Genomic DNA, 22,782 nt, shown 5'->3' on the forward strand with positions numbered 1-22,782 from the left:
AAGTGCCTCTCGGAGAGATGGTTTAGCCTTGTCCCTTATATACCATCTTCTACAAAGAACAATAAATCTTTAAAGAAGTTACAAGAGAAAGGAAGAGAATCTTGAGTCCTAGTCCAGTGGGAGCAAATTATGGGAAGGCAAATCTATGAGAAATTAACGGTAGATATAGGATATTTAGGAAAGTGTGTTATGTAGCTTCCTCAGATGCAGTCTTCAGGCTGATAGGGGCCTAATATTGTCTCCAGTGATCAACCTCTGTCTTTCCAGTAGAGAGGGGAGGAAGGATAGTTTTGTAAATTTATGTCCTGCTTTAGTCAAACGGGGAGGGCAGAGAGCTTTCCTTCTTGTATCTGCATCTTCATTATTGCCTTCAGCTCAAAGTAAGCCTTATGCCAAAGTGGCTTATTTTGACATGAGGCTTATTTTGTGGTGGCATATTCTGCCACCTTTCAGGGGTCAGACAGACTTGGTATTAAATTCCAGCTCATCTACTCTGTATCTACTGTGAGTGCTGTCAGTGTGGGCATGTTATTTTGTATCTCTAATGCCTCAGTTCCTTTTTCCATGTACAATGCTGGGTTGTATAAAATGGAATAAAATCAATGGAAGTTCCAAAATTTCTATATAGCAAGAGTTTAAGAAAAACTACATGCTTCACAACTTGATGCGAAGCTCTGTGTGTGTGTGTGTGTGTGTGTGTGTGCGGGCGCGCATGCACGCATGCAAATACATGCATGTATTTAGGGAGTTTGTTGAGATGAGTGAAAATTGGAGAGACCGTGGGCTCCCAGCCGTTCTTGGTTATTCTATGAAATAAGAATGCACGTCAAAAGGCCAAGAAGTTTCTATCATATTGTGACAATTCCATCAATCTATTGTAGCAGATGTACTCTTTTCTAAAGTGATAGTGATCACGAGATCAGTAAATCAAGATTAACTGAAGCAGGTAATCTTTAAAAATTATACACACCTAAATTTAAATATTTTGTTTCATGACAACACACTACATGCATTTAGCAATCATTTTGTAGGGCCAAGATTTGTTCTCTAACTGTTGTTGCTGATCAAAATTTTATTGACCTAGAGTGAAATGAGATTTAATGACATGTAAAGTACTATACTGAATATAGATGCCACCAAAATGTTATAATTTTTCTCTCCATACATTTGCAGTCATCTTGCTCACAGAGTGAATGCAAGTTATGGGACTTGAGGCTCATCTAATTTTGTGTTCTATTTTTTAAAATGATACAAATTTATGAATACGAAGTTAGGCAAGAAAATGAGTATTCATAAAGAGAAAAGCAATCACAAAATTAGAAAATTTCAAACAGCTGACAAATACCACAAAATCACCAAGTGTCCAAATATAGTATTTTCAATAATCAACTGTTTGACATACTCTATAATACTTTTTTTCTACATAATTTTGATTGCCACTTTGGCTACATAATTTTGCTTACCTCTTCGTAGGACAATACTTTTGTAATATCACTGATTACACAGAGAGCAAATCACTAAACATTCCTCTAAAATGGTTGATTACAATTTTATTTTTACTATTGAGTTTTCAGCCTTTTTCATTATTAGTAATGGAAAACATATTTAGGATTATTATGAAATTCATGTAGAACATTTTAAGTTTTATGAAATACTGGTTAATTTTAAGTACTCTTTGAATTGACAACACATATTAAGCAGGTTTTAAGTATGTCCTTGATATTGTGAAATTATATGAGTTTGACAGGTCTGAGGATTTGAAGCCTTCCACAGACTAGCTTTCAGCTTTGTGCATTTCACATTTACCCACATACTTCTTGTGCCAAGCACCACAGTATGCATTGCAGTCCCAATATGCAATCTTCCCCTTAACGTGCCTTGAGTCGGCACAATGAACCTTAGTACTCTTTTTGGAAGTCTTTCTTACAGCAGGATAGTTAATAATAACTTCACATTTGGGCAAGCAAAATGTAATTGCAAGCAACAAAAATATATTGCACGAAACCTGGACTACTGTACCCCAACTTATCCCCTTAGTTATAACTCAACAGCTGCCACCTTCCAAGAGCACATATTTGGGGGTGAAGCATAGTACAAGGCAAATTGCAGTGGAACACCCAGAGGGCTTAACTGATGGTAGCTGACATATCTTACTTTTACAAATTGTACAAAAACACATTGCTAGGGTCTCCCCCAGGCCTTGAAAGGAAACTGTGCCTGTGAGAGGCCCTAAAACTTAAGTTTTGTTCCCTTCCTGCTAACTTTGCCACTGCCCATTACTAATTTAGAAGTAATATTCTAAAGCAACTTAGCTTTATCTGTTCTTTCTAAGGTGTTATAATTTGTTTTCATAGAAGAAGAAATTATTTTGTAAATTTCATCTGTGTTTGCAATACTTAGTGAAATTACCTACAAATAATAATACATATTAAAGGCACAACGTATTGATTTGAGGACAAATACAATCAATTCTCTGTGTAGGTATGGAAACGAATTGTGGTATATACACACAATGGAATATTTACTACTCAAAAGTAAAACTAAATACATTGTTGATACATACAACAACATGGATAATTCCTAAAATAATTATGCTGAGTGAAAGAAGCCAGACAGAAAAAGAGTATGCAAGTATGATTCTACTTGTGTAACACTTTAGAACATAGGGGCTATAATCACAGAAATCAGATGAGTGATGGCCTGAGGACTGGGAGAGGGGTAGTAGGAGAGATTACAAATGTGCAAGAAAATACTTCTGGTTGTGATAGATGTATTTACTATCTAGAATGTGTGATGGTTTCTGAGCTTACATGTGTGTCGAGACTTATTAAATGGTCTACTTTAAATATATTCAGACTTTCATATGCCAATAATATCTCAATAAAGCTGTTTAAAAAGTGTTAAGCTTTCTTGTTAAGGGACAAAAGAAATTGTACATCAAAGACACTGCAGTACCTAAGAAATATGTCCCAGAAAGAACCAGGAGTCAGTGCCTGGGAGTAGATGCTTAGGTGCTGTTTCAGGGAGGCTGAAGAGAAGCCTAAATAAGTAAAAGTGCATTGATATGGGGACACTCTACCATTACACAGGATTTAACACCCTGGCAAGTTCCCTAAGTACAAGATCTAAGATATCACTGGGATGGCTCTTAAGAAGCTTGGAAGAAGCAATAGCCCACATTAAATAAAGTAAAGACTGTGGCAGACAGTGTAGTAAGGAATCGAAATACTCAGAGAAGAAGGCATGTTACCACATAAGTTCAGAAAAATCTACCAGGTAATCTTCAGGCTCAACAGTTCTGAGACACTGTGTACCAAGGCAATAAGAAACTTGCAGGTAAATGGGTCACCACCGTTAATGAAAAGCTCAATGGTACATGCCCTGTGTAAGATAAGGATAATGGTTGGAAATACTATTACAAAACTGAGCTCCATAGTAACAAAGGAGATGACAGAATCTTTTGTGTCCATACCTTGTTTTAACTGTAAATGGGCAAATATAAGAATCATGACTGATATGGTTTGGCTGTGTCTCCACCCAATCTCATCTTGAATTGTAGTTCCCATAATCTTCACATTTCATGGGAGGGACCCTGTGGGAGGTAATTTAGTCATGACGGTGGTTATCCTTGTGCTATTCTCACGATACTGAGTGACTGCTCGTGAGATCTGATGGTTTTATAAGGGGCTTTTACCCCTTCTGCTCAGCATTTCTTCCTGTCTTCATGTGAAGAAGGACATATTGCTTCCCCTTCTGCCCTGATAGTAAATTTCCTGAAGCCTCCCCAGCCATGCAGAAATGTGAGTCATTAAACCTCTTTTTTAAAAAAAATAAATTATCGAGTCTCGGGTATTTCCTCATAGCAGTGTGAGAACAGATTAATACAATTATTGATAAGGGGATGGATATTTAATGCTTAGACCTCTCAGGAGTTAAGAAATGTTTTATCTCATTAGGCAAGACACCTTGATTAAGTAGCCAATGGAGGAGGAGTGTGTAGCATGGGAAGGCAGAAAGGTCTAATTTAAAAAAAAATCTCTCTCTCTCTCTCTCCCTCTGTCTGTCTGTCTGTCTGTCTCTCTCTCTCTCTCTCTCTGTGTGTGTGTATATATATATATATATATAACTACTACTGCAGTTATTTCAGAGGCCATCAATTGATGGCCTCTGAAATAACTGCAGAAGTAGTACTTGTAGTTTCTCACAATAACACACTTCCTGTAAGTTTTCCAAGAAATGATGCCAGCCAGAATCTGGAAGAGGCAGAGTCTGGATGAAATAAGCTCAATATAAGAAGGAAGTGGGCCAGTCATGGTGGCTCACACCTATAATCCCAGCACTTTGGGAGACTGAAGCGGGTGTATCACTTGAGCCCAGGAATTTGAGACTAGCCTGGGCAACATAGCAAAAGCCTGTCCCTACAAAAATACAAAAATCAGCCAAGTGTGGTGGCACATGCTTGTAGTCCCAGCTACATAGGAGACTGAGATGGGAGGAGTACTTGAGCCCAGGAGGTTGAGCCTACAGTGAGCTGTGATCACGCCACTGCACTCCAGCCTGGGCAACAGAGTGACACCCTGTCTCAAAATAAACAAATAAATAAATAAGAAAGTGGATCAAACCAATGCAAATATTGGTCTGTAGTAGTTGCTGTTGGTGCTCTACTCAGATATGCTGTGAGCATTGGCTGCAGACAACTTTGAGATGCCCATTTGCCAGAATTGCTTAAGTGGGGATATAAAGGTTCCTTGCCCCAAGGTTGGAGTAATTCTGTGGTACCATTCATAGGATCAGATGGAAACTCACCTGCAGCTGAGAGCATGTCCCCACTTAACTTTCTTCCTTCTATCCTGCTTTCTCACTCCCCTTCTCCAAACATCACATTCTCAAGAATCTCCATCTTAGGCTCTATTTCTAGAAAACGTGACATATATAAGACAATGGGTTTCTGCGTTTTAGTTGTGGTTAAGCTCTGCCAATTGTTTTAAGGAGGTTTATAGGATGTGTGGGCTAACAAAAATCTGAACTTCAAGGAGACATTTTGGTTTGGAAGCACCAAACCAAAAAAATAACAGTTTTCACATTTCAGTCATCAAAACTTGCATGTCATGTTAAATCAAGAGAATAATCATTTAATAAGAAATGTTTTCACTGGTGATAATATCAATTTATGAAAATGAGGGAAAAATCATTAGTCTTTAAATATTCTAGCTGCTCTGCCTATGAAGTAGCCATTCTTTTATTCCTTTATCTTCCTCATGAACTTGTTATCATTTTATTCTATGGGTTCGCCTTGAATTTGTTCTTTTGCAAGATCAAAGAACCTTCTCTTGGGGTCTAGATCAGGACCTCTTTCCAGTAACATCTTCCTGGTGAGCACTGAAGGGATGATACTGAGGAGACCCCCAACCCAAAGAAAATAGACTGCAGCACTGATTGGCCAACTTTGGGTCAGTGGTAAGGGTACCCAGGTAGAGGATGGGATTGGGCTAGAAGCCCATCTTGGGGATTTTGAGTCTCTCCTAAGACAGAAAGGGTTAAAGGTTCCTCTTTAAAAAAAGGCAGACACTTGACCTAACTTGGGCTCGAGGCCCAACTTAGGAAGTTTAGAGTTCTTCCTAAGATTTAGGGGGCTAGAAGCCCCACTCGGTGAAGTCTCTCTCAGCTAAGAACAGGTTTGGCACTATGGGATGTTAACTGCTACTCTCTTTGGATTAATCTACCTTGTACTTTTTGCTGAGGGCTATGGAATTAGGCATATATGGGACCATGGGACATGGGGAGCTTTTTCCTCCCCAAAAGGGGAAACTTGAGAGCTGTTGGAACTGCTGGAAAATATACCTTCATGACAAATAAGAGGCCACTTGAACTTTTCAGTGTCACTGAAATGGGTGGGTCTTTCTCTGGCCTCCTTGAGCGCCTCACCTTCCCCACCCCGCTACAGGCAATGCTTTTTTTCCTTTCTCTTTTCTATCTTTTATGTTACTCAGGGCAACTGTCTGCTCTTTCATCTTGCCCAGAGACCACATGTTGAAAAATGTCCTTGGGAGCTTGACCTTGTAACCACATGTTGGTACTTTCTCTTGGTCTCCACCTTCCAGGGAACAGGAATTTGGGGGTTCATGTCATAGGTAGCCCTAAAAACTATCTTGAGCAGTTAAAAGTCTTTGCAAGTTCAAATTTGACTGCTCTAGGCTCCTTCTAGGAAGAGCAATGGAAACTGTAGCTTAGTAGCTACAGCTCATTGGTTTCACCTGTGAGGTTACTTTTGGTAAAGGTCAAAAGCCAGAAATATTGGAGGTTTGGTGTGGCTAAAGTCAGGTAAATAAGAAATTTAAAAGTATTTTTTTAAAGAGTGGTATGGTTAAAAGTCAGCTTAATTAAAAGCAGATATTCAAGCTCTAACAGCCTGGGACTCCTTAGGGAAAACAGAAGAGGTGCCACAGACCCCGTTTTGGGAAAAAAAAACTGTTTCCCTCATTCCCCAGGAATTGGAAATGGATTGATCCCTCTAAAAATCTATGGCTTTGTTCTTTTTTGCATTGTATTATCTGACTTTTTTTATTTTTGAGAGTAATCACAAAATACTTTGCATTATGAGAGAGTTTTGGTGTGTAAACTAAGTAGGAAAGTAGGAAATATACTTTTAGTGAAGGCTAATGGCATTTATCAAGGGATACTTGGCTATTTGCACATTTGGATAAAGAAGCATGCTCTTGGCAACCTCGAAAGTATGGAAATGTCCCCATCCCCTTCCCCCCACAAAACTGAGAGAGAAGACTTCTTTGGAAGATGGGCTGATTCCCTCTTTTTCAGATCCAGGATCTGACATAAAAGTGGAATCCTTAATTTTAGGGATCTTTTTTGCCTTCCAGCTGTGCCTACTTATTAGGCCATAGAAACTGCATGCTTTTCTAGCCCTATTCCTCCAAGGGCTCCACCCTGAAGCCAGTAATCCAATTAAGAAACTGGCAAATAAAAAAAATCATACAACTACTGGATCTTCATCTATCTGTGTATTTATATGTGTTGTGTGTGTGATATAAAAGAGCTTTGATTAATTGGCTTAAAAATAATAAGTGCTTAAATCAAATATTTTATCAGAAAAGTAAAAAGCGAAATGCCTTTTCGTTCACATGACTTAAGTAATATTTGGGAAATAAAAACAGTTGTACATGCAAGGTATTTTTGGAAAGTCAAGTGTGTTTTTGGAAAAAGATTATAAGTCATGGGAGGTGGATTTTTTTCGCCTAGTTTAAACAGTTAAAGGGTTGTTTTAAGTTAGATAAGATAAAGCTGAAGGTTTGAACAAGTTGTGCAAGGTTCGTGAAAAATTAACTTTGTAAAAGAAATTCTGTGTGTAAACATTGGCTAAAGTTCAAGTTTTTCCATCAGTTGAATATTTGAATAAAAGCACTGATCTATTATTTAACCAAAATTGTAAAGGGTTATAGAAAGTTTATGAAAATCTTACCTTATGGTCAAACTGATTAAGATTGGATCGATTTGTCTATAAGGTTTTAGAGAATTGGCTTTAACATTAATAGTACACTAATGTAAAGATAAAATTTAACTTATTTGGTATAAAAATCATACAGGAAACATTGTCAAATATGAAATGGTGTTAGACTTTCTTTGGGCTGTATTTATATAAGTGTGTTATTTGTATATGTTCCAAAATTATGGGAAACTCATATAATTCTGATACGATTTAGTGTGCATTATCAGTAATAATTATAGTTGTTAGTAAAATTTTTGTATGCCACAGAAGTAACCAAAATTCCTTGTCAATTGTGGCTCTAATAGTGGCCTTTTGTCATCCATAGACAATTGTTGTCTTATTTTGATCCTCTTTAAAAGGTAGTTTATAATTAGCAATAAGACTAACAGGTACTCTTGAATATAGGTTTCTGATAATTTTGGAGATCAAAACATTAAAATAGAGGAAAAACTTCTGGAACTCTCATGGAGAGCTGGAATGTCCATGAATATTAAGCAGAACAGGAGTTAACTGCATGGACTGAACTGGTGGAAGACTGAAGTAATCTTTTTTAACTTTTTGCTTAAAATGTTGCTGATTTCTTGTTATGTTTTTCGGAGCCAAGAAAACATTTATTTTAAGCTATTTACAGCTTGTAGCAATTGAGTAAACTATACTCCTGTGAACAAAATTTGGAGCATATTTGTTTCTTATTACCTGATTTTTCCAGAATTTGGAAACTAGTTGTGAGTATTTTTAACTTATGGCAATATAGTTATTTGCTTAAGTGTAATAAGAATCTGTTTTCATTTGTAACAGGATACAAATGGAGAAACTGGTTATTTTACCATGGCTTTGACTGGAATGGTGTACTTTCCTTTAAGGAATCAAACTTGGCTTATAGGGCCAATAAAAGTCCCTTGGGAAAACTGGCCTCATAACTTGTCTATGCAGTCCCTGTACAAGGTTCCTGACCTGTGATGAGTAAATAATGTCAGTTTCTGACAGGCCCAGGAGCCCCAAGTTATCTTGGGACCTCAAGAGGAGAATAATTTACCCAAGGCATACAGGTATTTGAGAGTATAAACCCATGGCTGGGCTCGGCATTTTTTAAAAGTCTTATTTGAGATTCCTTATGGAATGGAGTTCCATCAAAGCTAATTTAAAAAGCCTATGTGAAAAATAATTATTCTTACTGTACTTTATACAAATAATCAGGCCAGGTATAATAAAACAAATCAGTCCTCTCATGATTTGTCTTTAGTAAAAATGAGGGCTGGAATAAAAAATATATGTTTCTAGAGCTATGGTACACCTGTTATTAGATTCTAGCCTCGTCAGTTGTTTTTGAGTTTTTTTCTGCAATTGAGACTAACACTGCTTATTTTTGTGAATCAACCAGTGATCTTTGGCTTCTGCTCAGAAGAAGCAAGAGGGATAAAGTTACTCCATATGGTCTAAAAAGGGGAGGTACTTTCAGTTCCAGAATTTCTCACGCCTTTCCCAGAAAACTCATGAATAATCTACCCCTTGTTTAGCATATAATCAAGAAATAACCACAAAAATGGACAACCAGCAGCCCTCAAGACTGCTCTGCCTGTGGTGTAGCCATTCTTTTATTCCTTTACTTTCCTAATAAACTTGCTTTCACTTTATAAAAAAATCAGTATTTTAATTCTGGGCACATATTGGAATCAGCTAACGACTCCGTATTAGCTTGGTTCCAGTGATTTCCCAGTTCATGGAAAGCCTTTTTATTTAGTTTACTTGGGATAATTTTACTTATTTTGTTTTACTGCTGTGGAATATATTGCTGTTGTATTCTGTGTAGGAATGCAAGATAAGCTTACTGAATGTTTTCTTAAACTGAACGCTTATTAGTCTTCGAGATACCAACTTTTGTTGGTACTAAGAGTCAAAAATTGCCCTCAGCATACTGATGCTTTCTGACTGAGCCTCTCTCCACCCTGAATACAAGAGACCCTAATAGTTAGGGAAGAATATCATCTCCCCTATTCATCTTGAAGAAGTTAGAGAAGATGGATCTTCATCCCTCTGCAATTCTTAGGATTAAAGGTTCCCTTGTAAAAGGGAGGGGGTAAATATGTCAGAGGCATTTAAACCAGGGCAACTCCATCTTGAATAAGGGCTGGCTAAAATAAGGCTGAGACCCACTGGGCGGCATTCCCAGGAGGTTAGGAATTCTCAGTCACAGAATGAGATAGGAGGTTGGCACAAGATATAGGTCACAAAGACCTTGCTGATAAAACAGCATGAGGTAAAGAAATCAGCCAAAACCAAGATGGTCACAAAAGTGACCTCTGTTCCCCCTCACTACTCTTTATATGCTAATTATAATGTATTAGCATGCTAAAAGACACTCCCACCAGTGCCATGACCGTTTACAAATGCCATGGCAATGCCAGGAAGTTACTCCATATGGTCTATAATGGGGAGGAACCCTCAGTTCTGGGAACTGTCACCCCTTTCCCAGAAAACTCATGAACAATCCACCCCTTGTTTAGCGTAAAATCAAGAAATAACCACAAAAATGGGCAACCAGCTGCCCTCAAAGCTGCTCTTCCTACAGAATAGCCACTTTTATTCCTTTATTTTCCTAATAAACTTGCTTTCACTTTATTAAAAAAAAATTTTTTTAGAGCAATTGTTTTTGTAAGTGTTAAGTTGGTAAGATGCTAAAATACCAGCAATTAACTTTTCGTTTTCATTTGTGGCTGTCACTCCCAAGGGAACACAAAGGCTCTTGCCTTGTATGTAGTGTGCTCAGCTTGTTGTGCCTTCATCTGTCAACCGTGTGTCCAATCTGTTGTGTCTCAGGGAACCAGATCTCACAAGGCCTGCCATTTACACATTATTCAAAAGCATTATTCATTTTTCAAACAATCTGTTTAAAAGAATCACTAATGAGATGTGAAAAATACCTCATTATGATACACTTGGGCAATGCAGTGTGAAAATAATTCTATAAACTAATACCAAACTTGCTGAGTAGATGAATAACTATATACTCAATTTTTACATTTCCTTATAAAAGTAAAAATTAGGCATATACTAAATGTCCAGTAACAGTAAGTTCATTTAATAAATCATGACAAATTCAATTTAAAGAGTATTTCATAGCCATTAAAAGCAGGCTGGGAAAATATGTAATGATGTGGGAACACTAAGTGTTGAGTGGGAAAAGGTTACATAATAATATGAAAATTTGATTTTTACATATAAATTTAAATTAGAAGATATATATGTGCATGTGTATATGTACTATATGTACTGAACTAGCATAGAAACAGTAAAAAGTAAGAGATAAAAAAGAAGAATCTATGGGACTAAAACTAATTACGGTTTTAGTAATAAAAAAAGGATTATTAATAGGTGTCCTTAATACCTAAGAAAAAGTTACATAGCAAGGAAAACTTTTGGAACTAGGTTAATAGTGCCCCTAAATTTATTTTACTAGTCAGTGCTCAGAGACCTGCTCTAGTTAGCTTAAATAGAAGTAAAGGGATTGCATTTCTGTGTAGGACAACACCGCTTTCTGCAAACTTTAGGAAAAAGCCAGATAACTTACAGAACTAATATAATTTTAAAAGCATCAGATAGTTATAGAATAAATGAAATCAATCACATAAGCCTGCCAAAACTACAATTCCAGAGAGAGGAGAACCCTTCCTAGGTGAGCTGTGAGTGAACTGTTGCTAGCTGTTTGCCTATCCAGGGACATTTGCCAATCATGTGCATAAGCTGAGAATTGGGCATGACCCTGAAAAACCCCAGGGTGGGGGAAAGAAAAACACAAAAAATTTAACGGTCAAATGGACTGAAAAAAGTTGGGGAGGGAACATGATCAACCTCAAATATTTGTTCTGTTTCATTCACAAGGCATTTGGTGAATTCTGTGGCTGCAATGGAGGCTAGAAAGATAAGGTAAGGACTTTTCACAGTAGGCAGATTCCAAAGATCCCCTCGGCATGAATTCTCTTCCCCTGGTTATTCAATCAAACACTAATTTAAGTGCTGCAGTGAAGGGGATTGACATGTGGAATTAAGCATACACTGACCTTAAAGTTGGGATAGTATCCTGGATTATCCAGATGCGCCTGTGAAACCAGAAGAAAAAGGCAGAGGAGTCTTGAGAGAAATGTGGTGGAAGAAGAAAGCAGGAGGAGATGAGGCAGAAGGAGAGATCATTTTCTAAACATGAAAGCACTCGATCTAAACATGGAAGCACTCTACCCCCTACTGCTGGTTTTGAAGATAAAGGAAGAGGGACACACATCAAAGAATGCAGGTGGCCTCTCAAGTCTCTCAAAGCTGAAAACAACCCCCAGCTGACAGCCAGTGAGAAAATGCGGACGGGTCCGGTGCAGTGGCTCACGTCTGTAATCCCAGCACTTTGGAAGGCCAAGGCAGCAGATCACCTGAGGTCAGGAGTTCAAGACTAGCCTGGCCCACATGATGAAAACGTGTCTCTCTTAAAAATACAAAAATTAGCTGGGCATGGTGGTGCATGCCTGTAATCCCGGCCACTCGGGAAGCTGAGGCAGGAGAATCTCTTGAACCTGGGAGGCAGAGGTTGCAGTGAGCTGAGACCGAGACAGTGCACTCCAGCCTGGGTGATAGAGTGAGACTCCACCTCAAATAAAAAAAGAAGGGAAGGAAATGGGGACCACCAGAAGCTGAACTCTGCCACCAACTTAGATGAGTCTGGAAGTAGACTTTCTCAGTCTCCAGAAAGGAACAAGGCACTGCAAACACCTTGATCTTGGCCTTGTGAAAACCAAAGGAGGGAACCAGCTGAGTCACCCTCAGCCTGGATGTATGACTGAGGCAACTCTGAGATGATAAATGGATATCATCTTAAACCACTAACAATATGCTCATTTATTTGACAGCAATCAGAAAATAATACAGATTTTAATGCCAAGAGTGCGATGTCACTGTAACAAATACGTAAAAACATGGAGGTGGCTTTGGAATTAGACATTGAGGATGAACTTTCAGGAACATTGTAGAAGAGGCCTTTAACACCTTGAATAGACTATCAGTAAAAATATACATGTCAAAAATGCTGTGGTGAGAGCTGAAAAGGAAAGGAAAAATATGTTATTAGAAGCAAGAGAAAGGGGGATCCTTGTTATATACCTGTAGGAGTTCAGAGGAGGAGTGTCTTATACGTATATAAGAAGCAGAACTTGGATTTTCAGCTGAGGAGATTTGCAGCATAGTGCTGTAGAGACAGCCTGTTGCCTTCTTACTGCTTATAGCAGGATGCCAGAGAAGGAAGAGAAACTGAGGGAACTGTTAAAGAAAATGGAGCTAGGACTTTATAATTTGAGAAATCAGCCTATCTGGACAGCAAAAGATGCTAAAATTAAGAAATTTGCTGCCTAGAAAGGGTCCTCTTTTGTGTGTGATGCAGCCTTGCTCTTTTACCCAGGCCCTCACTACCTTCCCTATGAGGTGGCATGATCACAGCTCACTGCAGGCTTGACCTTCCAGGCTCAAGTGATCCTACTCCCATCTTAGCCTCCCAAGAATCTGGGGCTACAGGCATGCACTGCCATGCCTGGTTAAGTAGTTTTAAAAAGTTTTTGTAGTGATGGGGTCTTGCTATGTTGCCCTGGCTGGTCTCAAATTCCTGGGCCCAAGTGATCCTCCTGCCTTGGCCTCCCAAAGTTCTAGAATTATGGATGTAAGAGAGACCACACTCAGCCTAGAAAGGGTGCTTAAAAAAAAAAAAAAGCCTGGGGGTGTGACTCTATAACACTTTCTTGAAAGCACAGAAAGATCAAAAGCTCAGAGGGATGCTGTGGAAAAAGCATTAGGACCATGAGGCAGAAGGATCAGTTTGAGAGATTTGAATTATGAGAAGGACTCATTCCGCTACTGCTGGCTTTGAGAATGGAGAAAGGGGACCATGAGCCAGGGAACATGGGTGTCGCCTGGGAGCTCAGAGCAACCCCAATCAACAGCCAGCAAGAAAACCTTTGTCCACAACCACATAGAGCTGAATCCTGCTGATAACTTCCACGAGCTTGAAAGTGAATTACTCTCAGGCCAGGCAACATCTTGACTTTGTTATGAGACAGTCGTGAGGAGAGAAGCAGAACACACTGCCAGATTTTAGACCTATAGAATTGTACAATAGCAAGTTTTGTGGTGTTAAGCTGCTAAATTTTGGGTAACTTGTTCAGCAGCATTAGAAAACTAATACACTTCTATTCCACGGTTTTGCAGCCTTAGGTACAAAAACATAACTAAGAATAAAAAGAAAAACTAGGCAATAAAGGCAAATCCATAGTTAATCCAGATGTTGAAGTAATAGACATGGACTTGCAATGATTACTATGATAAAGAAATTAGGGGAAAATATGGGCAAAGTGGATGACAAGAGAAAGAATTTTTACAAAATATTGGAATACGTAAAGAATCAAATGGACATTCCAGAATTGAAGATGCAATAAAAAAAATTAAAAAGTAAATGCATAGATTTGACAGCACATTAGATATAATCAACCATAGGATTAGTGAATCAAATGATAGGACTACAAATAATACCTAAATTGAAGAGAATAGAGAAATAACAGCAGAAAAATAAAGAGAATGTAGCCTAAATCCATGTGAAATAAACTCCAAATTTCTAGCAAGTAAATATATGGAACTCCTAGAATGAGAGAAGAGAGAAAAGGGGGCAAAATCACTGTTCAAAAGATAATAAATGGAAATTTCACAAAAATTATGAAAGATATTAGCCTACAGATTCATTACATCTAGAAGCACCAAGTAAGAGATAAGCTAACAAAACAAAACACACACATTTAGCACATCCAATTCAAAATGTTGAATACTAATTAAAAGTAGACTGACTAAAAGGCTACATTATCTTCATGAAGAAATAATTAGTTGAGTAACTGCCTTTTCAAAAATATTATCAAAGTCTGAAAAATTTTATCTTGTTTCTGTTTTTTTACTGGGGATGGGGGACTACTAACCTAGAATTTGATACTCAGCAAAAAATAATCTTCATAATACAGATGAAATAAAATTGTGTCCAATAAACAAGAGCTGACAGAAATAGAAACCAGGAAACCTGCATTATAAGAATATTTAAAGGAATTATTTAGGCTGAATGAAAATGATCCCAGATGAAAGTACAGACTGTAAAAAAGAATAAAGAGTACAAAATTGATAAATATGTGAATTAATAAAAGCAATATTGGATTTGCAAAATAATTTAAGTAACATCTTAAAAAATATACATGAACAATACGCACAACAATTATGTAACAACCAGAGAGGGCTATAAATTGAGTTAAGGTTCTAAGGTCCTAGCAATACAGAAATACAGGTTAAAGTAAATGTTTATACAAGATTATAACAAATCATGGGTGAATGTGGCAACGTATAAGGTGACCAGTAAGAGAATAGTAAAATAATGTGCTTCCAACAAGTTCACAGAAGAAAATAAAATGACAGCAAATATATGTGATTAATCCTTTAAAAAATGGGCAAGAACTGAGAAAAACAAATATAAGATTTGAGCCAATTCCAAATGCAATTACAGAAAATTGCAAAAATAGTACTGAAAGTCCCCATATATTCCACACTCAAGTTCTCCTTCATCTTACTTTAATGTATTTGTCACCATCAATGAACTAGTATTGATTGAATTGATTATCATTAAAGCCCATACTTTATTTAGATGTCTATTTTTTGTTGTTGTTCTAGGAGCTCAACCAGGATACCACATTACGTTTAGTTGGCTCTTAGGCCAACTGTGGCAATTTTTCAGACATGTTTTATTATTGATAACCTTGACAACTTTGTGGAGAGTTGATCGGGCATTTTATAGAATGCCCTACAACGGCTGTTGGTTGGGGGTTTTAATCATGATTACACTAGAGCTATATATTTAGGATAGGAGGACTGAGATGTAAAGTACCATTCTTAATGCAGCACATCAAGGATATATGCTTTCAACATGATTTATTCCTGTGAATGTTGACCTTGATCACTGGCTAAGGTAGTGTCTGTCAGGTTTCTCCACTCTGGTGTTACTCTTTACTCTCTTTCTCATACTGTACTTTTTGGAAGACAGACACTGTATACAATCTACATTTAAGAGCTACAGAGACAATGCTCCACCTGCTTGAGGGTAGAGTATGTACATGGATCATTTGATATTCTTCTGCATGGGAGGTTTGTCTCTTTTTCCATTTATTTATTTATTCAATCATTATTTCAGTATGGATAAGAATTTTAATTTTATACTTTTAGTTACATTCCAGTATAAATTTGTATGTTTTGTGCAAAAATTGTTCCAGCTGTGGCTCTTTTAGTTGGATTCTATCTCTTTGACATATCCCCATTATTGTGGATTTTTAGTTTAATTTTTTGGGGGTACTTCCTCACTCTGAGACTACAAGCTGCTCTGTGCTCATTTTGTATATTTTCTGTCCCTGTCCTAGAATCAACCATTTATTTAAGGAGCCCTGACTATTATTATTATTACTATTACAGAATGGTATTAGAAACCAAGATATGGTGCCAGATGTGTTTATTATTACTGGGATATTGCTCTTTCTAGATCCTCTGAGCTGACAGATCAAAGAAGTCTAGTATTCAACAATTATTTCTTTATGTAACCATCTGTACCTATATTATGCTAAGCATGAGTTTATGTTGATATCTCCAACTCTATTACCACATGGATCATTCTAGACTCTTCTCTTATTTGTCTGTAAACTACCAATACCAAGAGTGTGAAAACTAATTTTAAGCGTCTGACATTTATTTTCTTATTGTTCAATTCCAATACATATGTATAGTGGTATCAGAACTGTTAACCCACACTATGGGAAACAACTTTATCAATTAGGATACAGTGCTTACGCACAGTTTATTTTACTTTTACAGAGTTCCTTTATTGTTGAAGTTTCTTAGGTTAGAAGCTTTTTGCCCCTTCACTAAGGCTATTTCATACATTTATAATACAGTTAGACTGTTTTGTCACATTCTGCATTGAATCCTGGGATTCCCTAACCTCTTGAATATTTTAAAATTTGCATACATGAGGTTTCACTCTTTGTGCTGTAAATTACTATGGGTTTTAGAAAATGCATAGTGTCATATACCCAATATACAGTATCATACATAATGCCATAGTTGAAATGCCAAATAAAATCTCTCATGCTTCACCTTTTAACTCTCTCCCACTTCCCCCCAAACCCATGGCAATCACTGATCTTTTTATCACTTCTATACTGTTACCTTTTCCAGAATGTTATATAATTGGAATCATACAGTGTGTAATCTCTTCTGACTTATTTCTTTCATATAACAATATGCATTTAAGATTCATCCATCCATTTTTTTGTGGCTTGATGCTTCAAACTTCTTTTAATCACTGAATAATATTACAATGGATGGATGAATCACAATTTCTTATCCCTACCTATTGAAGAACATTTTGGTTGTTTCAGGTTTTAGGGGATTATAAATAAACCTGCTATAAATATTCATGATTAGGTTTTTGTGTTGGCATACACTTTCAAATCACTTGCACTAAATACCCAGAAGCACACTTGCAGTTTTATATGGTAAGATTATGTTCAGCTTTATAAGAAACTGCCTAATTGCCTTTCAAAGTGACTATAATGTTTTCCATTCCCATCAGCAAAAAATGATAGCTCTTGTTCTTCTGCATTTTCCCCATCAACTGTAATTGACACTTTTTTAAGATTCTATCAATTCTAATAGGTATGTGGTGGTATCATATTTTTGTCCTAATTTCCAATTGCCTAATGACAAATGATGTTGGACAATCTTTCATATATCTATGTATTACCTGCATATCTTCTTTAAAGAGGTGTCTATTCCAATTTTTACCCATTTTTCAATTGGATTGTTTATTTCTTGAGTTCTGAAAGTTATTTGTATGTGGTAGATGCAGATCTTTTGTCACATATGTGTTTTGCAAATGTTATATCCCACTCTATACTTTACCTTTTAATTTTCTTAATAGCATCTTTCACAGTACAGTTTTTAATTTTAATGAAGTTCAACATATCGGGTTTGTTTTTGTTTCTGTTTTTTTTGAGACGGAGTCTCACTCTGTCGCCCAGGCTGGAGTGCAGTGACGTGATCTCAGCTCACTGCAAGCTCCGCCTTCCGAGTTCACGCCATTCGCCTGTCTCAGCCTCCCCAGTAACTGGGACTACAGGTGCCCGACACCATGCCCAGCTAATTTTTTGTATTTTTAGTAGAGACAGGGTTTCACCATGTTAGCCAGGATGGTCTCAATCTCCTGAACTCATGATCTGCCTGCCTCAGCCTCCCAAAGTGCTGGGATTACAGGTATGAGCCACTGTAGCTGGCCCAACATATTGTTTTTAAAATGGATTGTGGATTTTGGATTTAAAAAAAAAAAAAACTCATTGACAAACAAACCCCAAACAACTGAGATATTTTTCTGTGTTCTCTTTTAGAAGTTTTATAGTTCTGCATTTCACATTTAGACCTATGACTCATTTTGAGTTGGTATTTGTTAAATGTGTAAGGTCTGTGTCTCTTTATATATTTTGTTTTTTTTTAAATATGGATGTCCAATTGTTTCAGAACTATTTGTTCAAAGGCTATCTTTTAGCTATTGAATTGCCTTTGTTTCTGTATTAGTTTCCTAGGAGTGATGTAACAAAGTTACATGGGTTTAAAGAAACAGAAATTTATTATCTCACAATTCTAGAGACTAGGATTCTAAAATCAAGGTATGGGCTAGGTGGTGGTCTTTATGAAGCTTCTAGAGGAGAATGTTTCACTGTATCTTTCAGTTTTTGGTATCCCTGAGTTTTCCATGGCTTGTGACAGCATAGCTCCAATCTCTACATAATTTTTATATTGCTATCATCTCATATCTTTTTTTACACAACTTTCTCCTCTGTGTGTGTGTTGTAGACAGTTTTCCCTCCTCTTATGAGAATTCCTGCTATATTGAATTAAGGACTACACTAATGACTTCATCTTAACTTCATTAGATTTGCAAAATCTCTGTTTTTAAATAAGGTCACATTCACAGGTAGCAGGGTCTAGGGCTTTAACATGTCTTTGAGGGGCACAGTTCAACCCAGGACAAGAACTACCTCAATTATCTGTTTTTCCTTATGTGAATTTTAGTATTTTCTGTCTCTTAAAGAATTGATTTACTTCATCTGAGTTATAAAATTTCTGGGCATAGAGATGATCTTAGTATTCTTTTCTTTTTCATTGAACATCTGTAGCATCAGTAGTAATGAAACCTCATTCATTTCTGATAATCATAATTGAGGATCCTTTCTTGGTTAGCCTAACAAGAAGTTTATTAATTTTGATCATTCAAAGTGCCACCTTTTAGTTGTGTTGATTATCTCTATTGCTTTCCTGTTTTTTATTTCAGTGGTTTTATTTCTAAATTTTATTATTTTCTTTCTTCTGCATGCTTTAGGTTTAAGTTGCTCTTCTTCTTCTAATTTCCTACCATAGAAGCTTAAATGATTAATTTTAGAAATTTCTATCTCTCTACTTTTATATTTTAAATATTTAACTGACAAATAAAGATTATATATTTTGAAAAAGTGGGCCAGGCCTGGTGGCTTATACCTGTAATCCCAGCACTTTGGGAGGCCAAAGTGGGTGGATTACCTGAGTTCAGGAGTTTGAGTCCAGCCTGGGCAACATGGTGAAATCCCATCCTATAAAAAGTACAAAACTTAGCCTGGAATGGTGGCACATGCCTGTAGTCTCAGCTACTTGGGAGGCCACGGTCAGAGGATTGCTTCAGCCTGACTGGCGAAGGTTGCATTGAGCTGAGATTGTGCCACTGCACTCCAGCCTGGGTAATAGAGCAAGACTCTGCCACACACAAAAAAAGTGTACAACCTAATGATTATATATATATATATATATATGTATATATATATGATATTCTTTTCTAATATATGCTATACATTTTTCTCTATGCACTGCTTTCATTGCATCCTAAAACTTGATAAGTTGTATTTTCATTTTTCTGTAGTTCAAAATATTTTTAAGTTTCTCTGGACATATCTTATTTAACTTGTGTGTTATTTAGAAGTTTGATGAACAGTCTCCAAATATTTTATGGAATTTCCAGTTATCTTTCTGTTATTTGATTTCTAGTTTACATTAATTGTGGCCTGAGAACAAATTTTTACAAATTTCTCTTTTATAAATTTGTTGACATGTGTTTTGTGGCCTACAATGTGGTCTATCTTGGGGAATCCTTCACAAAAGCTTGAGAAGAATGTGCATTCTCCTGCTGCTAGATGAATTTTTCTAAAAATCTCAAATACATTAGTAGATCTTCTCAGGTCAACCATATTCTTATTAATTTTCTGCCTACTTTATCTATCAAATACTGAATGTGGGGCATTGAAGTCTCCAATTCTAATAGTGAATTTATTTCTTCCTTCAGTTGACCAGATTTCACCTCACACATTTTGATGCCATGTTGTCAGGTACATACACATTTATGATTGTTATGTCTTCTTTGAGAAGTGATCCTTTTATCATTATGTAGTGCCTTGGTTATTTCAGTAAATTTTTCTGGTTCCTGCTTTGTCTGAAATTGATATAACAATTTCAGCTTTCTTTTGATTAGTGCTAGCCTGATATAGCTCTTTCCATTTATTTACTTTTAGCTTATCTCAATCTTTATATTTAAAGTTTGTTTCTTGTAGACATCATATAGTTTGTTTTCTTTTGTTAAGTCTATTTTGTCAGTCTCTTTCTCTTGGTGCACTGAGATATTAACCATTTAAATTGAGTACCGATATATTAATACTTAAGTTAACCTACCACATGTATAATTTTTTTTATTTATTGCACTTATTCTGTTTTTCTCTTTCCTGTTTTTATATCTCCTCTGGTTTTAATTTGGCATGTTTTGTTATTTCATTTATGTCTGCTTTTAACATATTATATTTTAAATTTTTTTTCTAGTATCTTGAGAGTTTCCAATATACATTATAAACCAAGCTTGCCCAAGCCATGGCCTGTTGGCTGCATACAACCCAGGACAGCTTTGAATGAGGCCCAACCCAAATGTGTAAACTTTCTTAAAACATCATGAGACATTTTTGTAATTTTTTTTAGCTCTTCAGCTATCATTGGTGTTATTGTATTTTTTGTGTGGCCAAGACAATTATTCTTCTTCGAATGCGGCCCAGGGAAGTCAAAAGGTTGGACATCCCTGTTTTAAACTAATCTATGACCACCTTCAAATAACAACATTATTTTACCTGTAACGTTGCTACCAACAGAATATTTTCAATTCTTCCCTCTCTTTTTTATGACATTCTAATTATTCATCTTATTTATATTCTAGAATTATACAATATATTATTACTGTTATTGCATTTTAATAGTTATTTTTGGATCAATTAAGTATAAAACAAAATATTTTATTTTACCTTCACTTATTTCTTCTCTGAATTTCTTCCTTTATTTATGTAGATCTGAGATTTTAGCCAAAGCACTTTTTCTCTGAGAACATATTCATTTTTCCTTCTGGTATAATTTGCTTGAATATGGAACTCTAGTTTGATGTTTTTGTTTTCTCTTGCAATAATTTAAATGTTTTGTTAATATTTTATCCTCTTTCTGCTTGCATAATTCATGATAGAAGTCTGATGTAATGTTTATTCTTTCCCTGTAAAGGTGATACATACCTCTCTCTGCCCCTACTGGCTATTTTCAGTATTTCCTTCTACCTTTGGTTTCCTGAAGTTTAATATATGTGTAGGTTCGGTTTTTAATTTTGTTTTTTGGGTTTTTGAGGGGAGGAAATACTTATTATTCTTGGTGTTTTTCTTAGCTTCCTGGATCTGTAACTTGATGTTGGTTATCCATTTTGAAAAGTTTTTAGAAACCATTACTTCAAATATTTTTTCTACTCCATTCTTTCTAGCATTGCAATTATGCATGTTACAATTTGGAATTTGTCTCAGGATTCTTGGATGCTCTGTATGGTTTATTCTTTAAATTATTGTTATTATTATTATTATTATCATTATTATTATTATTGAATTTCAGTTTGGAAACTTTCTATTCACCTGTCTTTGATTTTCATAATTTTTTTTTGTTTGCTATATCTAGTCTACTAACAAATGCTCTGTATGGTTTATTCTTTAAATTATTATTATTATTATTATTGAATTTCAGTTTGGAAACTTTCTATTCACCTGTCTTTGATTTTTGTAATTTTTTTTACCTTTGTTATATCTAGTCTACTAATAAATACATCAAAAACATTTTTCATTTTCATAACAGTATTTTTTTTCAGCATTTCTTTTTGATTCTTACTTTGGGTTTCCATTGCTTTGCTTAAATTACTCTTCTGTTCTTGCAGGTTGTCTCCTTTTTCCATTAGAGCCTTTTATATATTTTTCATAGCTATGTTACAGCCCAACAAGTTCTACATGCCTGCTGCACAGATAAAGCCAATACACTGAGACAGTAGTGTTGCAGTAAAGAAAGAGTATATTGCAAGGGAGTCAAGCAGAATGACGGGAGATATTTCTCAAATTCACCTCACCAGGAACTCAGAGGTTGGGTTTTTTAAGGATAATTTGTCTGGAAGGAAGCTAGGGAATGAGTGCTGCTGTTTCACTGAGGGGTGAAATAATAGAAGTGTCAAAAACATTCTGCTGAGTCATTTTCTGGATGGGAGTCACAGGGCCAGTTGAGTAAGTTCCTTGGTATGAGTCATAAGTCTGGAGTCAGTCAGTCGTCAGAATGCAAAAGTCTGAAAAATATCCCAAAGATCAATCTTAGGTTTTACAATATTGATGTTATTTATGGGAGCAATTCGGGGAGTTACAAATCTTGTATACTCCAGCTACATGACTCCTGAGGAGTAAGAGATTATAGAAAAGCAAGATAGGAAACAATGGCAGGTTATAACTTAACTATGCCTATATTTTAGCAGAATTCATGCCTCTCCCATAATCTTATCCTGATGATATTTTATTAGTCTACAAAAGCAGTTTCAACCTCTGGAGGGAGTCAGTTTTGGTAAGGGATTATAATTATCTTTGCTTTGAAGCTAAACTGTAAACTATATTACTCCAATAGTTCACTTGGCCTATGTTCAGGAATGAGCAAAGGCAGCTTGTGAGGTTAGAAGCAAGATGGAGCCAGTTATGGTAAATTTCTCACAGTTATATTTTTGGCAAAGGCAGTTTCAGTTATTTTAAATTTTTCATCTGATAATTTCAACATTGATA

Source organism: Pan troglodytes, chromosome 12 (assembly GCF_028858775.2).
Source record: "Pan troglodytes isolate AG18354 chromosome 12, NHGRI_mPanTro3-v2.0_pri, whole genome shotgun sequence".
In the NCBI taxonomy this organism is placed as follows: Eukaryota; Metazoa; Chordata; class Mammalia; order Primates; family Hominidae; genus Pan; species Pan troglodytes.